The sequence below is a fragment of the Myotis lucifugus genome, unplaced genomic scaffold (genome assembly GCF_000147115.1).
Source record: "Myotis lucifugus unplaced genomic scaffold, Myoluc2.0 scaffold_80, whole genome shotgun sequence".
Classification (NCBI taxonomy): domain Eukaryota; kingdom Metazoa; phylum Chordata; class Mammalia; order Chiroptera; family Vespertilionidae; genus Myotis; species Myotis lucifugus.
The window spans coordinates 1,916,355-1,923,002 of record NW_005871128.1 but is presented as its reverse complement, the minus strand read 5'-3'; the positions used below and the strand labels follow the sequence as shown (position 1 = coordinate 1,923,002).

The following is a 6,648-nucleotide window of genomic DNA, read 5'->3' as shown; positions in this document are numbered from 1 at the left end:
CAGCACTAGTTTGTTGATTTATTGATGGTAGCCATTCTGGATCACATTAATCCAGAGTCCTCTGAAGTCAATGGATTTCAAGATTAAGAAGTTAATTGATTGAAGAGAATAGCTTAATTTTATATGTATTTTTAAAATAAAGCTGTTTTATTGAAATCTTAAATAATTTGTTACTTAGCTAAACTTTATGAACTGAAACAAAACACAAGTATTTTTGTGTTGCACAGTGCAAGTACTGTAGGCGGTTATTTAAATGGTGGTCTAACATGTGATCATTGTTGAATTACTTGCTTAAAGAATGTACAATGCCAGGGTAGTAAATATAAGTTCTGTGCAAGGGGGCAAGCATAGTAATCAGGGCAAAATTAACTCCAGAGTAAATTTCATTAGAAAGGTCCAACAGGGAGATATGTCAGGGCACAGGTAAGATGTACACATTTATTCAAATAATTAATGTGGTTACCTACAACCTAAGTATTCTCATAATAATCTTAGGGTACATGTCATTTAGACTCAGAAGAAAAAATAGAATTGCTAAAGTGACTTTTTTATTCTCGGGGGGCAAATTTTTATAATTTTAGAGTTTTCAGAAGAAGAAAATCATAACAAGAGCCTCTCTGGATTTGGGCCCAGAATGGTGTACTTGTGTCCTATTCATGCCTTTATTCCCCTGCACCTGTGGGGACCCTCATTCACAGTCTCATGTTCAGAGAAGATACATCTGTCTTAGATATCTAGAGTGCCCAACTTCCTCAGTTTGTCTGGGAGTTTCCTGGGATGTGGGACTTTTAGTGCTAAAATCTGGGCAGTCTGAGCAAATGAGAGCAGTTGGTCTTTCGACTCCATTTTCAGCAGGAGATTAGCCATTTTGTCATTCACACAGAATGGACAGATAAACAATTTAGCCACTGTGCAGCCATGAAGTAGCCCTAGTGTCCAGATGGGAGACAGATATTTTTCTTTAACTCTCAGCCAGTCCCTCAGTACCAGAGGGAGGTAGGTCTGAAATCTTCAGACAACTTCTTGACACATCTCTTTGATCAAGAGGTAATTAGATCTTTCTCCACTCACAGGGAAAGGGGAAAATAAGTCATCTTGGTCACATCTCAATAATGATTTGCACTGGAGCTCAGATCAAAGACAGATATGTTGCGAGAACATAGCCGCTGTGTTAGAACCAGGTGGGTGATTCTCAGAAGCACAAGTTTATTTCAGGCATTTCTCCTTGGTAAAGTTGGGAAGACAAAGCTGTTGGATTATGACAGGCATAGGTAATGTAATCCACCAGCTTGGGCAACAGAACCAATTTGTCTTTTGGACATCTTTCTGTGGAGGGATTTGTAAACCAGATATTTTTGGAATTAGTTTTACATTTGTGAATCTTTGGAGCATTGTATTTAGTTCTGTTTCAGGAAGGTAGCCTGTGTATTCTCTATGTCAAAGCTCTTTCTTTAGCAGAAATATTGAGCCAGTTGTCATGGACTTTCTGATTAATAATAACTTGGTATGTTATAGCATCTCCTTCTATTCTGACATTTGCAGTTCATTTATTGAATGTTGGATTAGCCTGCACTCCTTCACATCTGTCAACTTCTGCTTATTTCCCTTTAGCTCACGATTTTCCTGGGTAAACTTCTGTTGTAGGATTATATGTTGACTGATGGAGCTCCTTAAGGTCTCTACTTTGAGCTGAGGGTTTTTCCTTGACTATCCATTGGAATTTTGGCCAGTTTCAGTGAAGGGGGGGTCATAGATCACTGTCTTTATTTGTTTTTCCTATTTTCAACTAATTTTTCAGTTTGGATAGGAATAGTGTCTGTATTATCTTCAACTTTGTTAATGTGTTTTCCAGAGAGAAGGGAGAAAGGAAGGGAAGAAGAATAGAAGAGAGGGGAGAGAGGGAAGGGGAGAAGAGTGAGGAAGGGGAAGGAGAAGAGGGAGAGGGAGAGAAGAAAAAGAAAGAAGAAGGAAGGCAGTGAATGAAGGTAGAAAAGTAAAACAGGAAAAAAAGAAGGAAAGGAGCAAGGAAAACAGTGTTATTATCAATCTAGTTTCTTCTTCAAAGAATGTGAAAGCCCCTAATGAAAGTTTGCTGGACTTTATAATTTTGGTGAAGAAATGGATATATCCAGGATGCTCTTTGGACTTCATGAACTGACTATTAATGAATTCCCATAGCATCTATTTTATGGCCTGGGTAGCTTAAAATTTACGTTTTATCTTATTTCTCAAGTATGATCAGGGCTAGTGAACTCAATTAAAATACTAATTAAATAACATGTTGGCTGTTGAGCCATCTAGTTATGAAAATTACAAAACAAGGTAATTTGAAAAACAGTTTTACAATCTAATTAAAATAGATCAAGTGCAAATGTACCCTAGGTACTGTGCTAATTATAGTTGGGGAAAGAGCAATTTGAGTAAGATGTTTCAATAGGAGATATAAATGTTAAATACAACTAATTAACTATTAGGTAATATTATTCTGGAAAGGTCTTTAGGAAGATGAGTATATATAAATTATATATTCTAATTAGCATCTTGCCTAAAAATGTAATGCTTTCTTTTTCCTAGAAAGTTTAATTTAATTTGGTCTATAATTACATGCTTTTAATTATTAATTTTCTTACTATTGGCAAATTTTACTAAACTTGCTTGTATTATTCATGATTATTTTAAGGTTCATGATCTTTAAGAATAAAAATTTAAAAATGTTAAAAAATAAAACAGTTTTTAAAGTATGTAAAGCATCCTAAATATAAAAATACAGTTATGATTTTCTATCAATTTCACAATTTTAATGAGTTGAAAATAAAACTGTACTAACTTATATTTTAGCTCTTACTACAAAAAATATTTAGAAGCCTACAAGAAGTTATAAAACCTGTAAAAATGTGAATTACAGCAGAGAGGAAAAAATAATCTGTTCTATTTATAATATAAAATTGATTATTTCATTTTCATAAATCTGTATGCTTTTTTCTTCTTTATCTTCTATCAGATACAACTTCACAGTAATGCTGTAAATCTAAAACTTGATGAAACCTAACATCTAGTTAATTATTATGTTGCACAGTTAACAAGGACAGTCACTTAACTTCTTTGGCCTTTTTTTCTTTAAAATGAAAGATAAAACCCCTCCAGTGTATGGAATCCTTGGATGAAATGTGATTTGAAATAAAATGGTTTCTTTGTTTACTTAATTTGACACTACTCAGCCTTAGAATAAGACTGTCAACTTCTGCTTATTATAAAAGGCTTTATGGAATGAAAAATCTCTCTTCTCAGAGTGCAATTCCTGTGTGTACCTAGAGCCCTGCTTACTGAGCACAGGGCCTTGTCATGAGAAGCACATGATGTAGACTTCTATTTACCCTGTTCTGAGATATTTGCAAAAGGAATGATTAAGTCATCTCTTGTGGGAGATTTCTACCTTAAACATCTTTCTCTTCCTAATCAAAGATTGAAGAATCTGTGAAACTGAAATTAATGACAGTTACTAATGTGATTTGTCCAAATCCTTGGCTTCTGATGGTTGTGCTTTTGTTTCCCTGTCACTGGTTAAACTTTGAGACCTATTCCTTCTGGGTGCAAATCAGGTGTGATTAATGTGCTTGGTGAGAGTCATTTAGTAAATATATAAATCAAGTCACGTTGTTGAAAAATAGATATCCATCATTTACAGGGATCAAGCTGTGGTTTCCTTTGCAATCGACCTGCGGAAATGATACAGCCCAATTGTTTCAGAGTTCCCCTCCAAACTGTTAAGGGGGCAGAGTTGACTCTTCCTCGGCACAGTGGAACTTAGAGAAATTAGGAGGGTTGGCAGTGGTTGCAATGCGGCACTTTGGATTCTGAACTGGAGGATGACCAACAGGTGTGAACTAGTCTGCATCTGGCATTGAATAGTTCATAACTTTAAAAGGGCAACCTTATTTTGGTGAGACTACTGAGAACTACGAAGGAGAAAAACCATATGAAATTCTTAATAAAATTCAACAATCTTAACTACATAGGACTAGTAGTCACTTTGAATATGCTAATAAAATGTATGTTTCAAATGAAACATCAGCATCCTTCTTTTCAGGTGGAATGGACAGTGTGTGAGCCGCATTATCATCACTGTCAGGGCTATTCAGGAGTATTTGTTCATGCAATTAGACAGGTGCACAAAATAAGTGGCAGGAATGCAAATCTTCAGCCTTTGCCTATGTTATCATTGCATATCTGGGAAACATGAGAACATGTTTTCTAAACTGAAAAAATATTAAAAATTATTAGATAATTGAGTAAATTATTTAGAAAACAAATAAAATATAAGAACATCCTTCATACAAATAGTAACTAGATAGAAAATATAATGGAGTAAATGATTGTCAGAATAAAAACATAATTTTCTTACAAATAAATTTAACAGTAATTATGGATTTCTAATATAAAGATGACTGTAAAACTCTAAGGAAGGGAATAAAAAAGACTCAAATGAAAGCCAAGACAAAGAAATACTGCCTTGTTCCTTGACAAGAATATTGAGTAGTATAAAGTTAGTAACACTCTCTTAATATATGCTCACTTAATCTTTATAATGAAGTACAAATAAAAATGAAAGGGATTATTTAGTTATAAATAATAGTAAAATTCATTTGAAAATAAATTAACATATAAAAATACATAGGACAATTTCTAAGAGGGTTATAAGTAAAGGTACACTAGCCCCTACCTGCTGTTAACATTCCATATAATAAAAGCCTAAGCAACCGTTACGGTGGAATGAGCAGAATGACTGGTTGCTATGATGTGCACTGACCACTAGGGGGCAGGCACTCAATGCAGGAGGAGCGCCACTCAGCCAGAAGCCGGGCTCACCGCTGGTAGTGCAGCGGCAGTGATGGGAGTCTCTCCTGCCTCTGCAGCGCACTAAGGAGCAGTGAGCTGAGAGGTAAGGAGCAGCGAGCAGGCGAGCGGTAAGGAGCGAGGGGTCCCAGGCTGTGAGGGGGATGTCTGACTGCCAGCTTAGGCCTGCTCCCTCCAGGAAGCAGGCCTAAGCTGGCAAGTGGACATCCCCCGAGGGGTCCTGGACTGCAAGAGGGCACAGGCTGGGCTGAAGGACCCCCCCCTCAATGCATGAATTTCGTGTACTGGGCCTCTAGTATTTTATAATGTAACAGAAGCTAAAGCTGTGTTGTACTGGAATATGATTACACAGATGGATGAAGGGAAATGATCAGAGTTCAGAAATATTCAGGAGCTTGTTTCCAGATCAGAATGGATTAATGATAAGAATTAGAACAGATTCTATCACTCACTTGGTACTGCTTACTATACTCATTTTTTAAAGGTTTCAATATATTTTAATTTTCAAAATATGCTATCCTATATTATAAAAAACTAATATGCAAATCCACTGAATGGCAGAATGACCGGTTGCTATACACGCACTGACCACCAGGTTGCAGATGCTCAACGCAGGAGCTGCCCCCTGGTGGTCAGTGTGCTCCCACAGGGGGAGTGACGCTCAGCCAGAAGCCAGGCTCACAGCTGGGGAGCACAGTGGCGGTGGCGGGAGCCTCTCCCACCTCCACGGCAGTGCTAAGGATGTCTAATTACCGGACATCCCCTGAGGGCTCTCGGACTGCGAGAGGACTCAGGCCAGACTGGGGGATCTCCGCCCCTCCCCAAAGTGCACAAATCTCGTGCACCAGGCCTCTAGTATTTAAATGAGCTGCAGAGTGCTTAAATGACAAATTAACTTTGAAACAATTCTATATGACAGCAACTGGCATGGTTACTTATCATTCTACTCTTTTGGGGTGACTCTGCTAACAGGGGGCAGGTTCTATTCTATTCCAATCTGGGTGGTTGTAAATCTCCATGCAATGGCACAGAAAGTGGTTCCACTGGCTAGTACAGCATTATCCTATTTGTCATGAAAATCTGGGGACTGTTTTCTGTGGTTCTGTCTTGCCCTAATTTGCTGAACGCTTCTTCTCTTGAGACTGAATATATTTCTAGTCAAGGGAGACAACATGAACGTGTAATGAAATTGCAGTTGATTGTAGCTGCTGGTCTATTTCCTTGAGAGACCTGGTAGGAACTCTGAAGCTCAGATGCTCTCCTCCAAAAGTTCAAGATTCAGATTCAGTTCTGGAGGCTGGAAGTCCAAGATCAGGGTGGTAGCCTAGTTGGGTGAGGAATGTCTTCTGGATTGCAGACTTCTTATTGTACCCACACATGCTGGAAGGAGTTACTATCCTTATTGCAGCAGAATAAGCTGGTTCCAGGTCTGCCAAAATAGTAACATGCAAGAAGAAGCAACAACTACCATCTAGGAGAACCTGCAAGATATGTCACTGCTACCACATACATGAAAGCACAGCATGGTCCCAATATGGTTATTCTTAGAAAGGTATTGGTAGGAAAGATGCCAAAAAGCAAAAGAACTGGTTATGTAGCATAATAGGGATATAAATGAGTTAATCATTTCCACAGTACCTTATTATCCTTTTCCCCCCCAAATTTGTAAAAAAAATTTCCAATATTCTGTTCAAGTAGAGGTGTATCTTGCACTGTGTCCATTGGTGGGAAGGGAAGGTCTAGTTGTCCCATCAGGGTTCAGGTCCTTTAGATTAGGTGATAAAGGGAAGAGCT

At 37.8% G+C, this 6,648-nt stretch overlaps 1 pseudogene; it reads right to left on the bottom strand.

Moving 5' to 3' along the window:
- Nucleotides 1–5,797: 5,797 nt before the first annotated feature.
- LOC102433363 lies at nt 5,798–6,028 on the bottom strand (annotated as a pseudogene).
- Nucleotides 6,029–6,648: the final 620 nt, after the last annotated feature.